Below are 27,511 nucleotides of genomic sequence, written 5' to 3' on the forward strand. Positions count from 1 at the left end.
TTATTTTTTTTTAACATACTGTGACCCTAGCAGTACAATGTCACCATAGTGACAATGTACTACATGTGGGGGTTGATGAAGATTTTTTTTTCGTTTTTTGCACTGATTGTTTTTACACCCATAAAGACTGTAAAAGCAATAATGTCTCCTTCTTTCTTGCTGCATTCCTGCAGCCATGGAGAAAAACTGTGAGGACTGTGATTGGTCCCAGCTTGTCACATGGTACAAGGCTGTTGTGAATAGCCTTCTACCATGTGACCTCTGTGATCATTCACAGGTTTCACGCGTAGTAAGCAATGATGTCAGAAGTGACATCTTGTTTACTACTATTCATGTGATCATTGATTGGCCAATCGGTGATCACATGAATCAGGACCTCACACAGAGGTACCGTACAGCGATCTGTGTTCCACAGCGGGCACTGATCGCAGTGCTGCGTGCTCCCAGGGAGCGCGCACAGGCAATGGATCCGGGGGGATGTTTAGAAACATCCACCCTCATCGGCAGTGCTCCTATCCGGCCGTTTATCTACATGGGCTGGATGGGAAGTGGTCAACAGTTGTAAATTTTTTCCTCTTCTGTGAGTGAGACCAGTTGGCATTTAGGCCCCCTTCACATGGGACGGACTCCACCTTTGATCCTCCTGCTTAATAGAGGATCTGTCCTCCCATACCATGTTCAGCAGCTTATGCAGAGCAGATACAGACATAGCCCTCCCTCCTCTGTGGGTGGTCTCATGTAAACGGACCGCCTGTTAATGTAAACCCAACTGCCATTTGATCCATTCAGACAGAGGAGAACAGATCACCATATTTGTTTTTAGCGGATTGGATGTAAGCGGGTCTAAATGGACATGTGTCATAGAGGAGAATGGAGGGTCCAATCGGGTCCGCCTGACCCAAGGTGAACATTTGTGTGAAAGGGGCCTTACAAGATCATTGGCCACTCTGCAGGTCTTTCTGACTGAAAGGTCATTAGAGGTCATTATAACTGAAAATGCATTCAAATGTTTTAAAATACATTGATCAAATTGCAACACTTAACACACCAGGATGAGGGTCCTTATCCTTGTTTCAAGAAAATGGCAGTTTATGAGAGTACAGTCACATGGGTGAAATAAAGATGGTAGCTCTGTAGACATAATTTAAAGTGGAACTAAACCAATCAATTTAACAATTAAAAAAAAAAAAAGTTACAATCCCAGCATGCTGGGAATGCTAATGCAGGCCACACATGGGTCGAATTCCGAACTCATTTTCTTTAGAAAATTGAAAATTTTGTGCATTTTGTAATCTGATGGTTGATTTTGAAATTCGATCAACCCAGCCTTTAATTTCACATGTTGCTACAGAAAAAGAATTTTCGTGGCCAAGAATTTTCTTTTCTTTCCAGGTCACATCTCATGCTTGGTTCTTTTTCGATTATATTTCTCGCACGATTCTCTCATCATTGATTAGAAATTTGTAAATTTTTCAAAAAAATTTTCAACATGCCCGATCACTCAAATTCGATGGTCGCATGAAAATCGGCAGTTTCTGTGGCCCACTAATGGTGCGAAATTCGAATGAAAATTCTTAGAAAAGATTTTTGAAAGAAAATTCATTTGGAATTTGACCCGTGTATGGCTTTAACTGTCACATTTTCTTGTGCTTTCAAACAAACTGTCAAACCATCAAATGGCTGGAGTCATAACTGATCACTATTGCAGCTGCAGATCAAACAGTGGCAAGGATGGCAGCTTCCTTGGCTGAAAAGGAGAGGAGGGTTAGTTCCACTTTAATGTAAAAACATTTTTAAAGGCAAAACTATTTTTTTCCATTTTGGATAGAGTAAGGGAGGTTATAACCCCTATCAGTTTTATTTTTTGCCATCGGTACCCCACTGGGGAGATTTATATTCACTTCCTGTCCCATAGTCAAAACAGAAAGTGAGAGGGAATCCCTCAAACTGAGGAGATCCCAGTGTGTCTCCTTAGTCGAATTAGTGCCCCCATTAGATGATTTCCCTCCATTACTGCTTTGGGGTCAACCAAACTTTTGGGTTTTTTTTACTTTCACTTTCAGTGACAATGGTAAACAATCCAAGTAGGTAGGGCGAATCTCTTTAATGGGGGCAATACAAACCTGAAAGGTGTCTAATCTATCTCCACTCTATCCAAAACTAGAGAAAAAAAAGCTTTGCCTTTTGTAAGGCTCCATGTACACGAGCCTACCCTGACCCTCAACCACTGGAAAACTCAAAATGCTGCAAAACTGCGTTTGCCGCTGTTTTGCTACGACTTGAGTTTTCCCACAGCCGGCAGTCAAAACGTTCCTATCCTGAACGCGACCTAAACCTCACCTAAACGTGGCAGCTCCCAAATTCTGCTAAAAATCTACATGTATGTACATGGACATATTGGCTTTTATGGAGTGGAGTTTCGGTGCTTTGGCAAAAAAATGCCAAAAGCTCCTAAACTCAAGTTTAGCAGCTGCTCATGTATATGAACCCTAAAGCTCCATTCACACGGGATGTTTTAATAACACTGGTAACGTTAGCTGTGTAAAGTCATGTTAAAATCGTGAATTTTTCTGTGTTTTTTAGCGTTTTTGTATTAGCATTTAGTGGCGTTTTGTCGCTTTTTTTGCTTTTTGTGTTTTTTAGCATTTGTTTTGTCAAACAAACATCCATAAACACTGGTTTCCCATGATTTACCGCGTTTTGGCGCGATTTTAAGCGTTAGAGTGTTTTTACAGCTAAAAAACTACGCTAGAAACCCACTAGTCCTGGGTTTTTTTTTTCCAGCCAAAAAACGTTGATTACAGTCTATGTGTGCATGGGTACATAGGATAACATGCTGGGGGGTTTACTGACTGTAGAAAAAAAAAGTCAAAAGCCAAAAACAGCAGCTGTAAAAATGTCCAGTGTGCATGAGGACGTACACTTTAATTTTGGCAGAATAAAAACTATTCTGAATGTGTCCACTAGAGGTAGCTAAAGTGTTACAGATGATGTTATTAAGTAACCAGCAGGGCACAAGGCTGTGATGAAATTGGTGTTCATATCTTGCAGTCATGTATGAGCTGTAATAGTTTTAGGTTTTTTGTTTTTTTTTATATAGAGTAGGGATAGGTTAACCACTTGCAGACTGCCCACCTGCAATGTACTTGAGAACTAAGAGATCTTTTAGTAACAGCAGCACACTTTACACATAGCTAGGCACACATTTAACCCCTTGATCTCTCTAGTAGTTCAAGTGTTACTAAACCCCAGACCCTGCATTCACTATATCTGGTCTTCCTCAGTACACAGAACAAGGAAATGCAATTATTTTTGTTAAATATAAACTACTAAATACCTTTTCTCATCAGCAGTTAGCGCAATCTTGTGATTTCTATCAGTGTCCAGCTGAGCACTGGTTAAAGCTTGTGGGATTTTTCATTTTTGCTCTAGAAGGATGCAGAACCCCTGACCTCTGTCTGGACAGTGCTTATTGGCCCTGTGCTGATCACAAGCACTCTCCCAAGAGAAAAAAAAAACCCTCTTTAGCAATACACACCAAAATGAGCATGTGCAGAGTGTCTCCACACCATATGTCTTATCAGGGAATTAGAGCGGGACACTGGAAGAAGGGGAGGATCTAAGAAGACAGGATCAAACAACATTTTTACACAATGCAGAGGATTAACCCCTTAGGTTCAACAGTATATCAAGCATGCTTTACTGCATATACAGACTGATTTTACTGTTGTGGGTTTTCTATCACTTTAACCCCTTCCCAGCCAGTGTCATTAGTACAGTGACAGTGTATAGTATTATCACTGACCACTGTATTAGTGTCACTGGTGATGTCATTGTTAATCAGTTCCCCCCAGCATCAGTTAGTGTCAGATTGCCTGCTGCACTGTCACAGTCCCATTGTAAGTCACTGATCATCGCCACTGATAGTATAAAAAAATAACTTTCACGCAAACCAATCAATATACATTTATTGGGGTTTTTTTTTTATCAAAGGCATGTAGCAGAATAAATTTTGGCCAAAAATTATGAAAAAATTGGTTTTTTTTCTAACATTTTGTTAATTGGATATGTTTTGTAGCAGAAAGAAAAAAATATTTTTTTTCAAACTTTTTGGTCTTTTTTTGTTTATATCACAAAAAATAAAAAACGAGGGGTGGCCAAATACCACCAAAAGAAAGCTTTATTTGTGTAAAAAAAATGATATACATTTTGTTTAGGTACAGAGTTGCATGACCGAGAAATTACCAGTTAAAGTAGCAAAGTGCTAAATAGTAAAAAAAAAGCCCTGATCTTGATAAAATCTTCTGGAGCTCAAGTGATTGGATTTCCTGTCAGTTTATTTTTTACTGTTTGTGTAGTATTGGTGAAATTTCTCTTCATTTCCTGTCCCAGAGATGAAATGGGAAGTTAGAGGAGATCTCCCAAAGTGAGGGGAATCCTTCACTTAGACAGTAGACCCCAGGTCTGGCATACCTGTCAGATAACGTCCTCTATCTCTTTTCTTGGGACAATTAAACATTTTCCATTACCCATCAATTTCTGTTTTGGTAACAATGAACACCAATGCAAATAGATGGGTGAATCTCTCTGGTGGGGATACAGACAGCAATAAAAACTTGACAGGGGGTCAAACACTTACATGTTATTGTAATTCTGGTGTTTGAATTGAATACCAGCTTGTCCCGTTATTTAAGAAGAAACTCTCATGTCATATTATTCAAATCTTGATTCTGTGTAATTGGCACAAGTACACAGGAGCAGCATATGTGCTGATTACATACACAGTCTCTTCTTCCTTCTTAGTAGCAATAGTCCATTGAACAAGAATTACATATGCAGTCTCTTCCTTCTTAGTAGAAGTGCACTGAACAAACATTACATACACAGTCTCTTCTTTTTTAGCAGTAGTAATGCACTGAACTGGCATTGCATATGCAGTTTCTTCTTCCTTTAGTAGTAGCAGTGCATTGCACTAGTCTCTTCTTCCTTCTTAAAAGTACTGCACTGAACAAGCATTACATATGCTGTCTCTTTTTCCTTCCTAGTGTAAGTGCACCAAACAAGCATTACATATGCAGTATCTTCTTCCTTGTTATTGTAGTAGTGCACCAAACAAGCATTACATATGCAGTATCTTCTTCCTTGTTGTTGTAGTAGTGCACTGAACAAGCAATACATATGCAGTTTCTTCTTTTTTAGTAGTAATAATATTAGTAGTAGTGCACTGAACTAGCATTACATACACAGTCTCTTATTTTTTAGTCGTAGTAGTAGTGCACTGAACAAGTATTAGATATGTAGTCTCTTTTTCCTTCTTAGTAGAAAGGCACTAAACAGCCATTACATATGCAGTATCTTCTTCCTTGCTGTAGTAGTAGTGCTCTGATATGCAGTCTCTTCATCCTTCTTAATAGTAGTGCACTGAACTAGCATTAGATATGCAGTCTCTTGTTCCTTCGCAGACGTAGTGCACTGAACAAACATTACATATGCGGTATATTCTTCCTTCTCAGTAGCTGTGCACTGAACAAACATTACAGTCATGGCCGAAATTGTTGGCACCCTTGATATTTCTCCAGGAAATCATGTATTTCTCACGAAACGTATTGCATTAACACATGTTTTGCTATACACATGTTTATTCCCTTTGTGTGTATTGGGACAAAACAAAAAAAGGGAGGAAAGAAAGCAAATTCGACATAATGTCACACAAACCTCCAAAAATGGGCTGGACAAAAGTATTGGCACCCTTTCACAACTGCGGATAAATAAGAATGTTACAAGCATGTGATGCTCCTGTAAACTCACCTGGGGCAAGTAACAGGTGTGGGCAATATAGAAATCACACCTGAAAGCAGATAAAAAGGAGAGACGTTCACTTAACCTTTGCATTGTGTGTCTGTCTGTGCCACACTAAGCATGGACAACAGAAAGAGGAGACGAGAACTGTCTGAGGACCTGAGAACCAAAATTGTGGCAAAATATCAACAATCTCAAGGTTACAAGTCCATCTCCAGAGAACTAGATTTGCCTTTGTCCACAGTGCGCAACATTATCAAGAAGTTTGCAACCCATGGCACTGTAGCTAATCTCCCTGGTCGTGGACGGATGAGGAAAATTGATGAAAGATTGCAACGCAGAATAGTCCGGATGGTGGATAAGCAGCCCCAAACATGTTCCAAAGACATTCAAGCTGTCCTGCAGGCTCAGGGAGCATCAGTGTCAGCGCGAACTATCCGTCGACATTTAAATGAAATGAAACGCTATGGCAGGAGACCCAGGAGGACCCCACTGCTGACACAGAGACATAAAAAAGCAAGACTACAGTTTGCCAAAATGTACTTGAGTAAGCCAAAAGCCTTCTGGGAAAACGTCTTGTGGACAGATGAGACCAAGATAGAGCTTTTCGGTAAAGCACATCATTCTACTGTTTACCGAAAACGGAATGAGGCCTACAAAGAACAAAACACAGTACCTACGGTAAAATATGGTGGAGGTTCAATGATGTTTTGGGGTTGTTTTGCTGCCTCTGGCACTGGGTGCCTTGACTGTGTGCAAGGCATCATGAAATCTGAGGATTACCAAAGGATTTTGGGTCGCACTGTAGGGCCCAGTGTCAGAAAGCTGGGTTTGCGTCCAAGATCCTGGGTCTTCCAGCAGGACAATGACCCCAAACATACGTCAAAAAGCACTCAGAAATGGATGGCAAAGAAGCGCTGGAGAGTTCTGAAGTGGCCAGCAATGAGCCCAGATCTAAATCCCATTGAACACCTGTGGAGAGATCTTAAAATTGCTGTTGGGAAAAGGTGTCCTTCCAATAAGAGAGACCTGGAGCTGTTTGCAAAGGAAGAGTGGTCCAAAATTCCGGGTGAGAGGTGTCAGAAGCTTATTGATGGTTATAGGAAGCGACTGATTTCAGTTATGTTTTCCAAAGGGTGTGCAACCAAATATTAAGTTAAGGGTGCCAATACTTTTGTCCAGCCCATTTTTGGGGTTTTGTGTGACATTATGTCATATTTGCTTTTCTGCCTCTGTTTTATATTTGTTCCAATACATACAAAGGGAATAAACATGTGTATAGCAAAACATGTGTTAATGCAATACCTTTTTTGTGTGAAATACTTGATTTTCAGGAAAAATATCAAGGGTGCCAACAATTTCGGCCATGACTGTATATATGCTGTATCTTCTTCCTTTCCAGTAGCAGTGCACTGAACAAGCATTATATATGCAGTATCTTCTTCCTTTCCAGTAGCTGTGCACTGAACAAGGATGATAAATGCAGTATCTTCTTCCTTTCCAGTAGCAGTGCACCGAACAAGCATGATATATGCAGTATATTCTTCCTTTCCAGTAGCAGTGCACTGAACAAGCATTATATATGCAGTATCTTCTTCCTTCTCAGTAGCAGTGCACTGAACAAGCATTATATATGCAGTATCTTCTTCTTTTCCAGTAGCAGTGCACTGAACAAGCATGATATATGCAATATCTTCTTCCTTCTCAGTAGCAGTGCATTGAACAAGCGTTATATATGCAGTATCTTCTTCCTTCTCAGTAGTAGTGCACTGAACAAGCATTATATATGCAATATCTTCTTCCTTCTCAGTACTAGTGCACTGAACAAGCATTATATATGCAATATATTCTTCCTTTCCAGTAGCAGTGCACTGAACAAGCATTATATATGCAATATATTCTTCCTTTCCAGTAGCAGTGCACTGAACAAGCATTATATATGCAATATCTTCTTCCTTCTCAGTAGTAGTGCACTGAACAAGCATTACATATGTGGTATTATCTTCCTTCTTAGAAGTAGTGCACAAACCTAGCACTACATATGAAGTTGCTTCTTCTTCTTTTTAGAAGTAGTACACTGAACTAGCATTGTTTTTTGTACAGGATCTGTCACCTTAAAAACAATCTGCTATCTCATTGTCAGGAAAACAGTTACAAAGTTAATCTGGATTGACCAGTTCGTTCAAGGTGGTATATTCAGTTTGTTTAGGGAACTAATGTTGGTCTATGTCTGAAAATACTATTTCCCTGGCTGTTATGCTGGCCCAGTGGATTGAGGCTACTATCACACTGAGGAGTTTTTCAAGCATTTTTGCGTTAAAAGAAGTGCCTGAAACGCTCAAGAAAACTGCTTCCCTATGTATGTGAATGTATATCTATGTATGTTTTCACACTGAGGTGTTGCGCTTGTGGTGTGGTGTAAAAACTCCTGCTTGCAGCATCTTTGGGGCATGTTTGGGGAGTTAAAAAAAAGCCCCAAAAACGCCTCTTCTCATTGAAATCAATGGAAAAACCGATTCCGAGAAGCGTTTTTGGTGCAGTTTTAAGTCACACGTCGTTTTACCCCCTTGGCGCCGGCACCTCCCGGCCCTTTAAGGGTTTCAGAAGCCTGGAGGCGGGGCGGGGGTTTAAGGTCATGTGACCGCCGTTATTCGCCGTCACGGCGGTCACATGATCGGGAAAGGTCCCAATTGAAAGAGGAGATCGGGACCTTTTCGTAAGTACCGGACATGTGTGCTGGGAGCGCGCAGGGCGCGCGCTCTCAGCACATATGTTTTTTGTTAACTGCATGCAAATGTGTGGCTGCTCAGCGTCAAGGCCTAGACGCTGGGAGGCTCCACATTTGCGTTAAAAAGGTTAAAAAACGTGGCAAAAATGCGGTAAAAACGCCTATGCGTTTTTTTTGTTGTTTTTGCGGTGGATCAGTGTGAAAGTAGCCTTAATGTGTTCTGACGTGGACTTTAATTAGGTCAAATGTCTTTTTTAATTGGCATCTGCTTAGATAGGCAACAGTATACAATCTCTGTTGGGATAGAGTGTTGTATGGGAGGTAGGTGCTGTACTTGGTTCTATCAGTGATAAAGGTATACGTGTCGTCTGGAAGTCTCATGTTTCAGGCCTATTCTCTAGTTCTGTGAGCCGGTTATTTGTCATTATGGAAATGCTGGAAATGCTTTTACATCAGCCAAAAGTTTTTTATTTTTTCAATTTTGGATGTGATAGCATTGGGGAGATTTCTATTGGCTTGTCATCCAGTTACATTATGTGGAGATTCCAAAGATTGTTAATTCTTGAACTTCATTGGATCATCCAGGACACTGGCATTTTCAAAAGAAGAGTTCAGCAACAACAGCCTTCATATTTCCTCAGTTCAGGTTTCATTTAGAGCCTGTTTACAACCCTAAATGCGTTGTTTGTAATGCACATAGCACTGCAGCATGCAGCAACGCACATTACATGCCTTGTGGTGCAATTTGTTTTAAAGGGTAGCCCTATGCACTAAGACAACACACATGCTCTACAACATGCCTAATGGGCAACTATGTGGCAAATGAGGTTTAATGTTGATAAATGTAAGGTTCTGCACTTGGGGGCTAAGAATATGCATGCATCATACATACTAGGGGGGGTACAACTGGGGGAATCAATGGTGGAGAAGGATCTGGGGGTTCTGGTAGATCACAAGCTTAATAATAGCATGCAATGCCAAGCTGCGGTTTCTAAAGCGAGGAAAATCCTCTCTTGTATTAAAAGAGGTATTGACTCCAGAGAGAGAGAGAGATATCATATTACCCCGGTACAAATCATTAGTAACACCTCATCTGGGATATGCAGTTCAGTTTTGGGCACCAATTCACAAAAAGAACATTGGGGAACTGGAGAAAGTACAGAGAAAGGCAACCAAACTGATAAGAGACATGGAGGAGCTCAGCTATGAGGAAAGATTAGAGGAACTGAATGTATTCTCTTTTGAGAAGAGGAGATTAAGGGGGGATATGATCAACATGTACTAATATTTATTTATTACAGGTACTTATATAGCGCCGTCAATTTACACAGTGCTTTACATATATATTGTACATTCACGTCAGTCCCTAACCCTCAAAGGGTGTACAATCCAAGGTCCCTAACTTACATTCACATGCTAGGGCCAATTTAGACAGGAGCCAATTAACCTACCAGCATGTCTTTTGGAGTGTGGGAGGAAACCAGAGTACCCAGAGGAAAGCCACACAGGCACAGGGAGAACATGCAAACTCCAGGCCATGGTTGGTATTTGAACCAATGACCCTAGTATTGCCAAGTAGAAATGCTAACCATTTAGCCATTGTGCTGTACATCAGTGGTTCATATAGTGAACTCGGTGTAGAGTTATTCACCCTGAGGTCATCACAGAGGACAAGGGGGCACTCTTTACGTCTGGAGGAAGCAATTTAATTTCCAAACACGGAAAGGTTTCTTCACAGTGGATTGCTTTAAAAAAGTCCTGGATTGTTTCCTAGATACACAGAATATAACTGGATACTAACATTTATAAGTAAAGTTGATCCAGGGAATATCCGATTGCCTCTCGGGGGATCAGGAAGGAATTTTGTTTCCCTGCAGGAGCAAATTGGTTCATGCTTTGCTGGGTTTTTTGCCTTCCTCTGGATCAACTGTGTGTATAGGATTATAACTTTTTTTGGGGGGGGTTGAACTGGATGGACTTTTGTCTTTTTTTTAGCCAGACTAACTATGTAACTATGGATGTAACTATGCCTCTACGCACCATAGTGGTACACTGTGTAACACATTTTTTGGGATGTCTGATTTTCAGGGGTGTTTTGGTGCATTAGTAGCCCATTATTTTCGATGGACTGCCTTATAACAACGCATATTGATGTATGACTTAATGCATGTGTGTTAATGCACCACAAAAATGTAAATGGACCCTAAGACACTGGCCTAATAAAACAAACCTTTTTTTAAATTAAAAAGCATTCAAGGAAACACTCAGCCTAGCTCGGTTTGCGTGCCACGAGGACTCACCATATTGTTTCTGCCCGATTTTGGTAACATAAAGCAAGTGTGCAGATGGCAATGATCCCTTTAGGAAACGTTCACAATACAGAGTGAATTGTGCGGCTCTCCTACAAACTGCTGTGGGTGCATTTTCCATTGGCTGGGGGGAGAGGAAGCCTTTCACCTCTCCAAAAATGCATTTTAAAATTGCAGACAAGTTTAGACTTGTGGTTTTCAGGTGCAGATGTGAATGGGCGCTACGCTCTAAATAATTCACCACCTGCAGAGTTGTGGTCTGCCATGGCCTCATATAATCGTTTTACTGCCCGACTCCAAAAAATGTTTTGCTGGAACTAGCAGCCACTAGAGGGCAGACTAAGCCTACAATCCAGTAATAGTTCCCTTTCTGTGCACTTTGGGTTGCTAAAACTTTAGTTTTGTCTCAGCCGTTCTTCATGATCACCTTTTAATCTATTTAGTTAAAAACATTTTTTAGTAAAATATACCTTTGTACTTATTAAAAAAAAATTGTCTATAACCTGTATTGGTGGTCAGGTTTTGTTACTTAAAGTGTATGTAAACCTCAACAATACGTTTCTCTTATTTGCTCTTTTGTGGATTGTTAAATATATGGCTAAAGATGCTTTATTATATCTGCTGGACAGGTAAAAAAATAACTGGTCATCCAGCCAGATACGTTGTGAGCTGATTGTGCTCTCTTCCTCTGGACTGTTATCACTTAGCATTGTTCCCTGTTATCTCCATGGAGTACAGAAAACCTCCCCTGTTATGGAGGAGAGAGGGAGGCATTATGTAGTCCTAATGAAGGGTTTTATAGTCCGAACTCCTTGTGCTAGGGTGTCAATGCTGCTCAGTACAGTTGTCACCCTAGGACAGGAAATTAATTAAAATGAAAGTATAACTAAAGGCAAAATGTTTTTTAACCACTTCAAGTCCGGACTCTTTAACCCCCTTCCTGTCCAGGCCAATTTTCAGCTTTCAGTGCTATCACACTTTGAATGACAATTGCGCGGTTATGCAACACTGTACCCATATGAATTTTTAGCATTTTTTTGAGACAGTTAAAACTTTATTTTGGAGGTATTTATTCACCACTGGGATTTTTATTTCTTTGCTATATAAATGAAAAAGGCCAAACATTTTGAAAAAAAAAGTATTTTGCTTTGCAAATAAATAATCTTTCTTCATAAATCTTGGCCGAAATGTATTCATCTATCTTTTTAGTAAAAAAAAACCCAAATTAGTTTATAATCAAAAATTAGAATTTTTCAAAAATGTTTTTTACATTTTTATTTTTTTTTATATTATTATTTATGTTTTTTTTTTAACATACCGTCACCCTAGCAGTACAGTGTCACCATAGTGATACTGTACTACTTGTGGGCGGTGATGATTTTTTTTTTTTCACTTATTGCTTTTATACCCATAAATGCCGTAAAGGCAATTATTTCTCCTCTCTGGCTGCATTCTTGCAGCCATTGAGAAATACTGTGAGAGCTGTGATTGGTCACATGGTACAAGGCTGTTGTGAATAGACTTGTACCATGTGACCTCTGTGATCATTCACAGATTTCACAAGTAGCATAATGGTTAGCATGTCTGCCTTGCAGTAAATGGGTCATGGGTTTGATTCCTGACTATGGCACCTCCTGCATGGAGTTTGCATGTTCTTCCTGTGCTTGTGTGGGTTTCCTCCGGGTACTCCGGTTTCCTCCCACACTCCAAAGACATGCTGGTAGGTGAATTGATTCCTGACCAAATTGGCCCTAGTATGTGTATGTATGAATGTGAGTTAGGGACCTTAGATTGTACGCCCCTTGAGGGTTAGGGACTGATGTGAATGTACAATATATATGTAAAGTGCTGTGTAAATTGCTCTATATAAGTACCTGATATAAATAAATAGTAAGCAATGATGTCAGGAAGTGACATCTTGCTTACTACTATTCATGTGATCACTGATTGGTCACACAGGTCCTGTATAGCAATCAGTTTAGTGTGGAATTCGCCTCGTTTTCAGTGCAAATTCCGCACTGCATCAGAATCACACCCCGTTCATGCGAACCACTGTTGGTGTATATGTTAAGTTAACAACACACCGAAAGCGGTCCTTAAAACCGCAGTGCGATGTACAGAATCGAATTGCATAGGTGTGAATACCTATGCGATCCGATTCTAGTGCGGACCCAAAAAAGGTTCCTGCACGTTTTTGGTGCGGTGTGATTAGAGCCATACAAAATGTACGGCTCCAATCGCACCGCACACAAATCACATGTGATTTGTACAGGAATGTGGTTCCTGTGCGAATCACATGCGATATACCGCACCGCACCGCACATATGTGAATCCAGGCTAAAGGACTCTGCCGGATCCCAAAGGCTGGAAAGAGCCTTTCAGCGCCCTTCAGCACATCTACACATGCACATAATCGAGCACAATGTCATTCTCGCCTGGGTGGAAAAATTTTAAAGTGCCGCCCTGTGGCACAAAAAAGTAAAAAAAAAAACAATTTTTTTTTTTATACAACTGTTGGAGAGGGAGGTGGCTGCAGCCAGGTGCAATCATTGTGTTTTTGGGGTGAAGTACCATTTTAAGTCTGGGTCCCTGGTGGAGAGATTTCCCATCACTCTGTGTCCCGGAGCCATAACAGGAAGTGCGAGGAAACCTCTGCTAAGTGCTGGGAGATCTCTTCAGTTTTTACCAAAACCTGTCCTTTTGAAAGATTCCTCCTCACTTCCTCTTCCAGTGACAAATGTAACATTTTGGATTTCATATCACCTTCTATACCCATGACAGGGGTCACCAGGAGAAATACAGAGGGAGATGCTTGCCGACAGTGACACAGACAGTAGGGTTGCCACCTCATCCCTTTACAACTGAACACGTATTAATTGCACAGGTTCTGAAACTAATTTATTGCAGATAAGGCACTAAATTAATTTAATTACCACCTTGATAAGCCACAGAACCTATGTAATTAATATGTGTTCAGCTTTAAAGGGATGAGATGGCAACCCTAACAGACAGCCATAAAACTAGAGATTCTAACCCAGGGGTGCTCAGCCTTTTGAGTGAGGGCCACTTAAGTAATTTGGTAACCATGAAATGATATGGTGGAGGTTGCACAGGCCCCCTGGAGCATGTTGTGGGGGTCACCATTGCGACCCCTGATGCTATTTCAGTGGTTGGGGACTGTGGTAAAAACATGTCTCAACTATGGGGTTTTAATGTCCCCAAAACCACAAATGAAAACGAGCCCTTACTGTCCTGAGTCCTAAGGTTGCTTTCACACTGCTTTTCTGTTAGCTGCGCTTTGCCATAGACTTCTATTATATCTTGTGAGCATGGTGAACTTTCTGAAATTCAGGAGTTTTGGTGCACTTTCAAAAGCCATACCAAACCTGCAGGGTATAAAAGAAGTGCGCTTCCCTGGTATTATGTCAAGGGCCACATCAGAGGGCTATAAGGGCCACATGTGACCCATGTACCACAGGGTGAGCAATCCTGTTCTAACCCTTCCCTGCACTACCCAAACCCCCCCCCCCCCCAAAAAAAAAATCCATGTACAAACCCCCCCAGTTTCCTGCCCCATCTCCCTTGTAGCACCCCTCTGCTAACCTTTTCTTAAAAAAGTCTATCTACGTACCTTTTTACCTGTGGTCGGGTGATATCACAGGCCCTCTTCTTCTCTTGAGCCCGGGGCTCTGATTGGCTGAATGCTGCTCCTCTGGTCCTTTATACCAGAGTTCTCCTCTGCAGAGCAGTACAGAAGGCCGATATACCTCCAATGAAGCCCCGGGATCCTGAATGCATGCAGAGATGGCGTTTCTGGCCTCATTTTGGCCTCGGATGAAGGCCTACTTTGCACATTTACTAATGAGAGACATTTCTAGTCAATAATCTAAGCATCTAGAATGAGTTTTTTTCTGACTCACCAGAGCTGACTCTTACACCGAGTAATAAATTTCATTCCATGTCATTTATTTACCTGCAGTGCAGTACTCTCTCTACTTTTTAAATCAAATCTTAATCAGTCCATTTGTCTCTGCTGGAAGCTGGCAGCCTTACAAAGTTCAGTAAAGTGCTGTGCGGCCTGCCTGGATATCTAGTGCACCTAGCGTGCCAGGCCTGCCACCCTCAAACATCTGCCAATGGCAGCATAGTCCTGCTGGACAGGTACTACGTATCCTTCCACAGCAGCTGAGGTTGAGGAGGGTAACTGGGACACGCATGGAAAATTGACTTACGGTAGAATCTGGAAGCATTGGAAATGAAGATGGGAAGCAAGGAGAGGTCTTCTCACAGCTGACTTTTTCTTTTTGGTGCCTTCTTTTACCCAATATGGCACATAGTAATAAGCTAAACAAAAACATCAAATGTATAGAAGGCCACCCAACCGTCTCCATTGAGGAAGACTTGAAGAGACTCTGTCACCCCGTTCATTAAGTGGCCAACCCCTTAACTTACCTTCCGCACTTCCAGCACTCACATTCCGCTCCTTCCTTCATGGCCACCACTGTAAATGATGTATACCTTAATCATACAGTACAGGACACAGGGCTTGCATTCATAGACCATGAGTTATATGCAGGTTACCTTCAGATGACCGGGCACTGGTAAAGAAACTTGCTAGGGTGGCCCCAGTGCATGCTGATTTAACCCTGCCCACTCCAGTTTTCACTCCAGAAACTCTAGTTTCCAGTGTCCTTAGGTGATGGATCCCTTCTCCTTTAAAGTGGTTGTAAACCTCAGAAATGAAACATGATCAAGGCATATCCCTCCATAGTGTGTACTTGTCTCAATTAAGAGCACTAAGTGTCATTTCTGTCTGCTGCTTCGTTCCTCTGCTATCACATTTACTTCTAGCAAGTTTTCCTGACACCAAGAGGTAAAAAGATGACAGGGGAGGGAGTTCCAGCACACAGCCTGTGATTGACAGCCTCAGCTCTGTTTCTGTGTTCTGTGTGGAGAGGGTGTGTCTCCTCCTTCCAATCTGCTCTTAGAGCTCTCCATACTGAGCTCAGCATTGTGTAATTTAAGCTCTCTGCCCCCTGCTTTCTGAAAGCTCAGACAAGCTGTATAAATTATGCACTTTGAATAGATGTAGAGAAGAAAATACTGCAGATAAACAGGTACAACTTATGTAGGAGGATTTGTTTCATCTCTGTGCAGAACCTGAGGCCAGTCACTTCATTGGGTATATGTAGGGATTTACAACCACTTTAACCCTTTACAGGCCACAGGAGCCAGCCCATTAACAGGTTCCAGCCCGGCCTATAGTCAGATGGCGGCCTGAAAAACCCCTCGTCCCTCCGGGTGGACGCCATATGGTGTCTTTTTGGGCATGTGCAGTATGCATGCCCGCAGATCCGCGCAGCAGCACGTTCTGTCACCAGCCGTGTACCTCGGACACGGCGGATGACAGATCTGAGTACCGGCCCCGTTGCCGGTACCATGGGACCATGTGAATCACAGCAGGTCACATGACAGTTGTATACAATGGTTGGCTTCATTCATGCCATCCATTGTATACTAGTGTCTAGCTGTGAATGGTCACAGCGATCACATGCACAAGCTGGGCCAATCACAGCCCAGCTGTGTCATGTGATTAGCCGTGGCCAAATCACAGCTAAGCACAAAAAACAAAACAAAACAAAAAAACCCTGAATGAATCGATGTCATTCAGGTAAATGCTTGCTTATAGCAAAGTAATTCTTTGCTATAAGCAAATTGTGTAAAGAAAAAAAAAATACTGAATACTTCCCCAAAGTAGTACAATGTTACTATGGTAACATTATACTACTTTGGTCATAGTGTAATATGAAAACAAAAATCTTAAGAAAAAGAAAAAAAATGTAACAACAAATTAAAAATAATAAAATAAATAAAAAAAAATTAAAAATTATAATTTTTTTTTCATACTGTCACCAGTCAGTGTCCCTGTTCACCGCCATGCCAGTTATATGATGACGCTGTACTGCACTGGTGACAGTATGTAAAAAAAAAATAGTGAAAATAATTTTTTTAATTTTTTTATTTTCCGAAACATTATGACAAAAAAAATACAATGTCAAAAAACTCGCCATGCCTCTTATGAAGTACGTCGGACTGTCTACTCTGCAAAAAGGGGTCATTTGGGGGATATCTGTACTGTTCTGACATTCTTGGACCTCAAGATATTAGATTGGCTGTCAGTACTTCAGGATTGATCAATATTCAGATCTATACCATAGTTTGTGAACTCTATAACTTTCCTATAAACTAAAAAATACATCCTAATTTGGGTTATTTTCACCAAAGACATGTAGCAGAATACATCTTGGCCTAAATTTATGAGGAACAATTATTTATTTGCAAACTTTTATAACAGAAACAAAGAAAAACATGTTTTTTTCAAAATCTTTGGTCTTTTCTTTGTTAATTTAGCAAAAAATAAAAACCCCAGTGGTGATTAAATACCACCAAAAGAAAGCTCTAGTTGTGTGAAGAAAATGATAAAATTTTAGTTTTGGTACAATGTTGTATGACCGCGCAATTGTCATTCAAAGTGTGAGAGCGCTTAAACCTGAAAAAATGGCCTGGGCAGAAAGGGGTAAAAGTGCCCGGTATGTAAGCGGTTAAACATTCATAACTCTGGAGGCATTACATACGCTTCCCAGTCATGTGATCTCTGTGATTTATGGTCAACAGGGATCATGTATCTGGATGCCCACCCCTCTGGCTCAACAGTGACCAGGAGCTGTTGGTAGCAGCATAGCCACTGTCCTGGGGGGCACTGGTTCTGGGGAGCTTCCAGCAAAAAAAAAAACAAAAAACAAAATAACATTAATGGAGAAGTATAGCCAAAGCTCTTTTGGCTGTACTTCTCCTATGGATCACAGGAGTGCAGTTTGTTCTGAACTCCTGTGACCTGTTCTCCGCTGACAGCGGGCTGAAGCTGAAGCAGAGCAGACAGCGGTGACTGACAGGCACCGCTCTCTGCTTAGAGTGGCAGTCCTGTGATGGCTGAGTTCTCACACTTAGAGCTGGAGTGGGACAAATGCAGCTTTGGACCAATGCTACATCCACCTAGGTATGTATAACTGGGGAAAAAAAGCCCATACTTCTCTTTTAAGGTCCACCACTGTGCTGCCACATACTATATGTTGCATGTTAATGGGTTAACCACTTGCCTACCGCACTCATACCCCCTTCTTTACCAGGACAATTTTCAGCTTTCAGCTGCTGGGCACTTTACTATTTGCGCTATAAGTAAAAAAAGTGCAAAAAATTTGAAAAAAAAAAAAAAAGTTTCTTTGTTTCTATTATAAAAGTTTTCAAACAGGTAATTTTTCTCCTTCACTGATGTGTGTTGATGAGGCAGCACTGATGGGCACTGATAGGCGGCACTGATAGGCAGCACTAATGAGGTGGCATGGATAGGCGGCACTAATAGGCAGCACTAATGAGGTGTCACGGATAGGCGGCACTGATAGGTGGCACTGACTGGCATCACTGCTGGGCACTGACTGGCGGCACTGCTAGGCATTGACTGGCACAACTGCTGGGCACTGACTGGCACATCCGCTGGGCACTGACTGGTGGCACTGACTGGCAGCACTACTGGGCTGCACTGGTGGGCACAGGTGGGTGGCACTGGTGGGCACAGGTGGGTGGGCACAGGTGGCTGGCACTGCTGGGCACAGGTAGGTGGCACTTCTGGGCACAGGTGGGTGGCACTGCTGGGTGGCACAGGTGGGTGCACTGCTGAGCACAGGGAGGTGCACTGCTAGGCACAGGTGGGCACACTGCTGGCACAGGTGGGCGCACTGCTGGGCAAAGGTGGGCGGAACTGGTGGGTGGCACTGCTGGGCACCGATCATCAGTGCCCTGATGATTGGTGCCGATCCCTGCTCTGACAACTGCCGGTTCTCGGCAGTACTTTCCTCACGCTCTGACCGCTGTGATTGGCCTTTTACCACATCACGTGATTAGCTGTGTCCGTTTGCCGGGTGCGCGCCCCCGGGGGAGTGCAGGAGAGTGCGTTCTGGGAGGATGTCATATGACACCCTCCCAGAACTGGCCGGCCGCAGTGTAGCCGTCATTCGGCTGTCTGCGGTTGGCAAGTAGTTAATTGCTAACTTGGCCCTTACACCTAACCTTACCCCACCTTAACCTAACCCTTAGAATTAACTCTTGCAAGTTAACTACCTAACCCAGTGGTTTCCAAATTTTTTTCACTTGGATACCCTTGGCAGCCCATCGACAAGAGGTTACATCTAACATTCACTAGCCTGCTTGTCATGTAGTGGAACCCCAAACCTGTGTGACAGTCGCCAAAATCATCCAACCAACTCACCCATCAAAGCCTCAAGCGATATCAGCTGCTGGAAAGGCCGATCCATATACCTGACTGTGCTTGGACATCATAATGTAGAGCGAGACTCCAGCTTTCCAACTAACTGAACAGTGATTGAGATGATCTGGCTCTGAAAGCTTTCCCAGTGCTAATTATTTAATAATCTAATTACTTCCTATTCAGATGCCAATTATTTTGGCAAGAGGTAGTCACTCTCTGCGGAATCCTAGCAAACAATGAAACTTTGCCGGCTATAATTAGACTGTACGTGAAAGGCAGGTTTCGGAAAAGGCCGATCTGCAAAATGTCCTGCAGATTACACGGGTGTCTAATTTATGGAATCTGCTGCAGATGGAGCTTTCTTGTGCTTTTAAAAGTATTGCTAGCGTAGCATGGTGTTTATCAAAACGAGATTAGTTCTAGTCATCTTCTACAAGTCCTGTGGATTTAACCGTGGCTGCATTTTTTTTTTTTTGCTTAAAGAAAAATTCCACTAAGCACTGTTTGCATTTAAACTGCCTGTATAATATAACACCAATATCATTTTTCATGATCAGCCCTTTCTGAGACAAAACAATATTGTTTTAGGAGGTGTTCATGGTTCTATCAGCAAGGAATGAATGAGTGCAGATATGCCAAGCCTTCCTCGCTGTTAGAATACATTGATCAGTGCTCCCGGCTACAGGCGGCGGCACTGATCATTAGGGAAAAACCTAACAGGCTGGTTGTACAGAAGCTGATTAGTAGATCGACTTCTGTGCAACCAGTCTGCCCATACATGGATTGAAATTTAACTGGTCCCTGCTGAATAATTAGAAAAATAGGTAATGGTAGAGCAATTAAAACATACACTCACCGGCCTCTTTATTAGGTACACCTGTTCAATTGCTTGATAACACAAACTACTGATCAACAAATCACATGGCAGCAACTCAATGCATTTAGGCATGTAGACATGGTGAAGACGACTTTGCTGAAGCTCTAACTGAGCATCAGAATGGGGAAGAAAGGAGATTTAAATGTCCTTGAACGTGGCATGGTTATTGGTGCCAGACGGGCTGGTCTGAGTATTTCAAAAACCGCTGATTTCCTGGGAGTTTCACGCACAACCATCTCTAGGGTTACAGAGAATGGTCCCAAAAGAAAGATGGCCTACAGCAGCAGAAGACCACACCGAGTGCCACTCCTGTCAACTAAGAACAGAAAACCGAGGCTACAGTTTGCACAGGCTCATCAAAATTGGACAATAGAAGATTGGAAAACTGTTGCCTGGTCTGATGAGTCTCGATTTCAGCTGCGACATTCAGATGGTAGGGTCAGAATTTGGTGTAAGCAACATGAAAGCATGGATCCATCCTGGTAGTGTAATGGTGTGGAGGATATTGTTGCTGACCATGTCCATCCCTTTATGACTACAGTGTCCCCATCTTCTGATGGCTGCTTCCAGCAGGATAATGCACCATGTCACTAAGTTCAAATTATCTCAAACAGGTTTCTTGAACATGACAATGCGTTCACTGTACTCCAATGGCCTCCACAGTCACCAGATCTCAATTCAATAGAGCATTTTTGGGATGTGGTGGAACGGGAGATTCGCATCATAGTTGTGCAGCCGACAAATCTGCAGCAAGTGTATGATGCTATCATGTCAATATGGACAAAAGGAATGTTTCCAACACCTTGTTGAATCTATGCCATGAAGATTTAAGGCAGTTCTGAAGGCAAAAGCAAGGAGCACCTAATAAATTGGCCAGTAAGTTTATAAACCAATTAGCTCAATGGGGCACCATCCCTACTCAAATCAACCAGCAATCTCCCACTCACAACTCCACCAGAATTGTGGGAGGAGAGAGAGGAATACAATCAGACTTTAAGTGAGCCACCAAGGAGAGTGCAAACAATATGTGTAAAACACAATTTTTTTATTTACAAATATTAAAAACAAATAGCATATTAGGAAATGGTCCCTGCTTAACCAGTTAAATTTCAATGTATGGCTGCCATAAGCAATCAAATTGGCTTGATCTTTGGTATCAGCCTTTTTCAATCTCCAGAACAACACTCATACTGGGATAAGGTAACTGTTGATAGGAGAGAGCTAAGTGAGCGCAGGGATGATCTTATGGGGTTTATTTACTAAAGCTGGAGAGTCCAAAATCAGACTCCCTTCTGCATAGAAACCAATCAGCTTCCAGGTTTCATTGCCAAAGCCTCATTGAACAAGCTGAGGTTAGAAGCTGATTGGTTTCTATGCAGAAGGGAGTCTGATTTTGGACTCTCCAGCTTTAGTAAATAAACCCCTATGTGTCTGCTTCTGCTCTTTCACTGTCCATTTGGTAGTCTTTAATTGGTGTGGTGTTATCTGATGGGCTGTGTTGTGTGGCAAAGCTGTGTAATTCTCAGGACTGGGGAACAGAAAAGCAAAACCTTTAGAAGGTAAAACACCTTCATGTGTTTCCTTTGTATATATAACTGTTTGCCTGAAGTTCAACTTTAAAGGACCACTGTACCTAAGGTTGAAAATGACCAGAGTATGCTTACACATAGGAATGCATAGGGCCGCAACATGCATGCTAGGTCTGCACAGTGAAGAGTGCTGGATCAAGGAGGAAGAAGTATTTGAGCTGGGGTGCTGCATTTCGGAGATGCTGGGAACTGATGGAAGGACACTTGTTCTTTGAATGGAAGTTAGATTTGTGATGCAGATTAATAATCCCATGGGTTTTATATCCTCCCATATCCTTTGTGCTCTCGGCCTGCCACATACGTCTCTAGCAAACCACAAGAACCCAGGATGGCCATTATTCTCCATGGCTTTTATACATTACTGGAGGATGTGAACACTACCTAGCCTTGGGGAGGGAACGTCCTGTCATCTGTACCTGAGTGTCAGGAAAGTACTCACCGCTGGTGGTGCTGGGGCTCACCTGCTGTATGGGCTGCAGTATCAGTTCTCACCAGCGGGTGCTTTTCAGCAGCCAGGATCTCACTCCTGCAATCAAGCCATCACCTGAGGCTGATTGCAGGAGGTGTATTTAAGCAGTACCAGGCCTGCAAGCAGTGCCTTGGTGTTTTCCCATGAGCCCCTGTATCTGCATCCTGTTGTCTACCTGCCTGATCCCCCTGCTTGACTCCGACTCTGATAGAACTCCGCTTGCACCGACCCCGGCTATTCCTGACTATTCTCCTGCCTGCTCCTTTTGTACTTTATCCGCCCAATTGATCCTGACCCGGCCTGTCTGACCATTCTACTTCTCCACCTCTGTCTACGCCTGTGTTCCTGAGCATCTAGTTATTAGTTGAAGGTTGTTTTTTTCTGTATATTGGTGTAAGCTCTTAATAAATTATATTATTACATCATTCCTGCAGTCTGCTATTCCCTGTGTCAGTCCACACATCTCTGGTCATACCTGGATCCGTGACACTGTGCTCCATATTACTATTTTTGAAATGAATAAGAAGGATGTTGGGGGAGGGGTTTAAGGTTATTATTTTTTTTTTTTTTAAATAAAAGTATAATTACATTTTAAATCCCAGCTCCATCTGTCACTTCCCTTCACATCCTCTCCCCCACACCCTACCTTTCTTTCTTGAGTTTTCTTTTTTAGTAAACAATGTTTATACATTAAGTGCCCGGTCAAACCGGGTGAAACTTGCCATGCAATTTGCCATGCCATGCGAGTTTGAAATCGCAAGTTGCACCCTGTTGTCTGCAGCTAAAGTGGTTATATCGGTGCAATTCCGACTTGGTCAGAGCCACACCGATTTCTAAAATAGTGCATTCACTACTTCAGGTGCGACTTGCATAAAAAGTTGTGTCTTGCAAGTCGCACCTCAAGTAGGAATGACATCCGACTTTGAAGAAGTTGCACGATTTCAAATTTGGATCGGTGTGACCGGGGACCAAATCTCACCCATCTTCCCGTCTCTCACACTTCGCTTTTCCTTTCTTCTCCCCTGTGCCATTTCTTTCCTTCTAACCTCCCTTTCTTTTCATTCCTTTTCTTCCTCCCTCCTTCCCTTCTTTCCTCTCTTCATCACTGTCCCTTCATTCATTTGCTTCTCCCTCCCTCTCTCGCTTTACCTCTCTCCCTTTCTCTGCATTCTTCCTTCATTCCCTTCCCTTTCTTTTCTTCATCAGATTTTTTCTTTTTGCTAAATGTTTATGCATTATATCTCAACTTCACAATCCCCTCTCCCATACCTTTTTTTTCTTGCTCCTTCTCTCTATCCTTCCCTTCTCCCTCCCTTTTCCTTCATTCCTTCCCTCCCCCACCCTTTCTTCCTCTCTCTCTCCCACTTTTTATTCCTTTTCTTCCCACCTTCCTTTCCTTCTCCCTCCTTCCCTTCCTTCCTTCCTTCCTTCTTTCTTTCCTCTCTCACTTTCTTTCCCTCCATTCCTTCCTCCCTTCTCCCTCATTCCCTTCCTTCCTCTCTCCTTTTCCCTTCATTCCTTCCCTTCCTCCTCCCTCCCTTTCTTCCCTTCCTCTTTCCCCTGCATCTATCCTTCCTTCCTATCTTCGTTCTCTTCCCTTTACCTGCTCATCTATTCTCTTTCTTTCCTTTTTTTTTTCCACTAAACTGTATTTATTTATTAACTCTCAACTCCACCTTCCCCTTTCCCAAAACCTTTCTTTTCTTTCCTTCTCCCTTTCTTCCTTACTTTCCTTCCTCTTCCCCTGATTCCTTGATTCCTTCCTCTTTCCATCCCTGCCAAAATTTTCTCCTCCCCCTTCTTTCCTTAACTTCTTCACTTTCGCTTTTCCCCTCATTCCTTCCCTTCTCCCATTTTCCTTCCCTTTTTTCCAGCATCCCTTTCTCTGTATCCTTCCTTCACTTAATTCCCTTCCTTCCCTTCCTTCCCTTCATTCCCTTCCTTTCTCTTCTTTCAGCTTATTTATTTATTATTATTTTTTTAATAAACTGGATTTCTTTTCCATTCTCCCCCCCCCGCCCCCCCTTTTCCTTACCCGCTTTGCTTCTTCTCTCTCTCCATTTGCCTTCCTTCCCTTCTCCCTGCCTCTCTTTCCCTGCATTCTTCCTTCTTTCCATCCATCCCCCCCCCCCCATCATTTGCACTCTTTCTTATCCATAGTTTCTGATTCATTTTTATGTATTCTGTTCTTTATTCTTTTTCTTTGTTATAAGTGACTCATTTCTTTCTTTAAAGACATTGTCAGTCTATGCTAATCTATTGAAATCCTGTAAAGAACGTACTGAAAGAACAAGACTGATTATTGCTTGCCACAGTCTCCGCATCCTTCATCTTACTTTAGTTGTTTGGCAGCTGTCATTGAATTCCAACTGAACGGAGCATTTTTGTTTTCATCTGAGTCTTGCAGGAAAAGACGTTCTTCATTGCAAAATTTGCAAAGTGCTTTCTAAACTAATTTACTGCTCTGAAGGCTGCGTAGGAAGCACAGAAAAATTGATGTCAGTGCTTGTGTAGGAGGTTATCTTGGTGATGTAAGCAACATGTAAAAAAAATCAAATTTGGAGATTTTCTACCCAATAATCAGTGGCCTTGCTACACACTGCAGTTCTTGACCATGCAGGGGTTGCTTATGGCCTGAAGTATGTATAGAAGGTCCATCAGCAAATCAGGTTAGGCTACCTGAAAAAGGAGCAAAACTAATACATAATGTGCAAACTACACACTTTTCCACAGCCTGCATATATTTATGTCATAGTTAGAGCCTGTTGCGTCACAAGGCCACCAGAAGATCATCTGGTAGAGTTAGTGGCCTGGAGCCTCAGACTCCAGTAGCCTGGGAAACCTAGGCATCTGGCTATCCCTGGGGTGCAAGCATTGGACTCCGTGTGACCTGAATCAACACCATGAATTGACATGGCGTGGTAAGGCCTGCCCCCAGCACCTTAATAACCAATGGTGCTCTAGGGCCAGGACCACCGGCATCATTCATTGCTGTGGTTATGGCAGCTGGCTTGCCCACACCATACCAATGCTTCACTGCAATCCAGGGCAGGCGGAGTGCAGGGCCACCCCCAGCATTCAGGAGAAGACAAGTCCATCTTCCCAGACCTCCCCCACCTCACACTATCTGTCACAATATTGATGCCAAAGGGTAGGACTCTTATGTGAAGAGAGGGCTGTGTGATTGGGGGGGGGGGGGGGGGTCTGTGATGGGGGCCTGTGTGGTGGTGCAGGGGGACTGTGTGAACAGGGAGCTCTGTGATGGAGAATCTCTGTGATTGGGGGGGGCTCTAATGTGATGTGGGAACTCATGTGTTGGGGGGACTCATGTATAGGGGTGACTTTGATGTGATGGGGGACTCTTATGTATAGGGGGGCCTATAATGTGAGGGGGCCACTAATGTGATAGGGGTCCCTCTGACACAATGTTTGACCTCTAATTTATGAAGTCTTTTTTTGCGATCATTAGTAGATCAGTTGCTAAAACCTTAGAAACTTTGGTAAAACTGGAAACGGTGCAGTGTACTACAAATAACATACAGAGAACACGAGAACAGATATTTTAAAGGGAAGCTGCAATGGGTTTGGAAAAATGTTATTTAGCTTTCTTTTTTTTTTAAGCTAACCTTTAGATATGGCAATTTTTACATAGTTACCTTGGTCCAGCTTTGACCAAGGTAACTAAGGTATACATGTGCCATACCTGGCTGATCCCTGGAACTTGGAAATCACTTTTATTATTGACTGTCTGTCAGTCACAGGCTCTCTGCTCTGCCCCTCCAGTGCTCACTGGAACGCTGGGCTGTGGAGGGGGGGCCGGGAGTTCAGCAGCATGTTGAGGTGCTGAGCCAGCTGCTGGTCAAGCTTCTGGGCAGATCCTGACCATATGGTTGGGATCTTTCCAGAGCCTTGACCGGTTGAGTGACACCAACCAACATCGAGTGAGTTAAGCAGCAAAGGCTGTTTTTTTTATTATATTTTAATGGGCTGTTCATTTCTTTTTGTACACACCAACATATAATATTAGGAATGAGAAAAAAAAAAATATATATATATATATATATATATATATACTGTACAGTATATAAACTCTAAAATGAAAATAATCAGTCACATTCAGTTAATTTGAAATAGTGAAAAGTGTGGTTTGTAACATTAATAGTGCACAGAAAATCTGTCAGAGCTGTATAATTATTACTTTGCTTTAGTATAATTTTTATTAATATTGTAATAAAAATTTGTAGACCCTTTTCTATGCTGCCTGATGAATCATGAAGCAATTGTGTTCCACCTGTGGTGGTAGTTGAAGAAACGTTTTTTAAACCCAGATTACAGACTATTTTTACTTTTTATAGCTATAATTATAAGTGCTGCTTTTATTTGCACATTAAAAACTATTTTAAGAGACTAAATATTTAAAAATCCAATTGGCTTGTAATACTGAATAATTCAGCATTATTTGTAATTGGCTATTACAATTAAGGTATTTTATTACTCTATATAAAGAAGCATTAAAATACAAAAAGATAAATTATTTATTATTAAAATGAATGCATTTAAATGTTCTGGTAAAGAAACACTATAAATGTCTCAACTGGTAATCCGCAGCAATAAATCCATTTGACATAACAAGTTTGTGGTCACAATAAAAGTCAATAGAGGAAAACAGTGATTGTGAATTCTAAGTGTAGGTATCCATATGTGGACTAGAGATATGTACAGATTATTACGTCTCAATGTATAGGAACAGGCAAGTTACCACGTGGCGTGTTTGCGATAAGGTGACCGCACATTGAAAATGTTTTTGAACTGCGTTTTGTTAGCTTGCAGGTGGGATCACCTCAGTGTTGCAAATTTATAGTGTTCTCTGTTTTTTTGTTGTGACCTGGACATCAGAAAATATCTTCAAAGTGACCCTGTTTTAAAATCAAACTTTACATTCAGTGGCCTCCTGCAATGAAGACATTGAATGCTCATCTCTCTTGCTGCCTGCGCTGCCAATGTCTATTGTATTGAAACCGCCAGCTGAAGTTCCAGCAGAATCTAACACTTTCTTGGAGTGCCGGATTCTTGGTCCCCTACTACACTCAGTGGTTCAAACCACCGGCTCCTAGGTTTCTGCCGTGTGCTGTTGTGAGGTAGGGGCAGGTGGAAGGAACTACAGCATGCAAAGGGGGACCAGGAAATCGACACTCCCACATTTCAGATTCTGCTTGATCTCCATTCATTGGTTTACATTCACTACTGCAGAGTTCTGTGGTGTGGACAGCAGGAGAGGTGAGTATTTAATATCTTCTTAGCAGGGGCCATTGATTTTAGTGATGGGGATGATTTAAAGGAAAACTCCAGACAAAACATATATTTCAGGGTCTGCATACTCCATACTTATGCCCTACCTTATTCTTACAACTGCAGAC

At 42.1% G+C, this 27,511-nt stretch overlaps 1 protein-coding gene across 41 annotated transcripts in view; it reads left to right on the forward strand.

Moving 5' to 3' along the window:
- Positions 1-27,511, forward strand: part of RIMS2 (regulating synaptic membrane exocytosis 2) — a 919,325-nt gene that overhangs the window by 224,428 nt on the left and 667,386 nt on the right. The window lies entirely within an intron of this gene.

Source organism: Staurois parvus, unplaced genomic scaffold, assembly GCF_062004578.1.
Source record: "Staurois parvus isolate SC_StPar_1 unplaced genomic scaffold, SC_StPar_1.0 ptg001062l, whole genome shotgun sequence".
In the NCBI taxonomy this organism is placed as follows: domain Eukaryota; kingdom Metazoa; phylum Chordata; class Amphibia; order Anura; family Ranidae; genus Staurois; species Staurois parvus.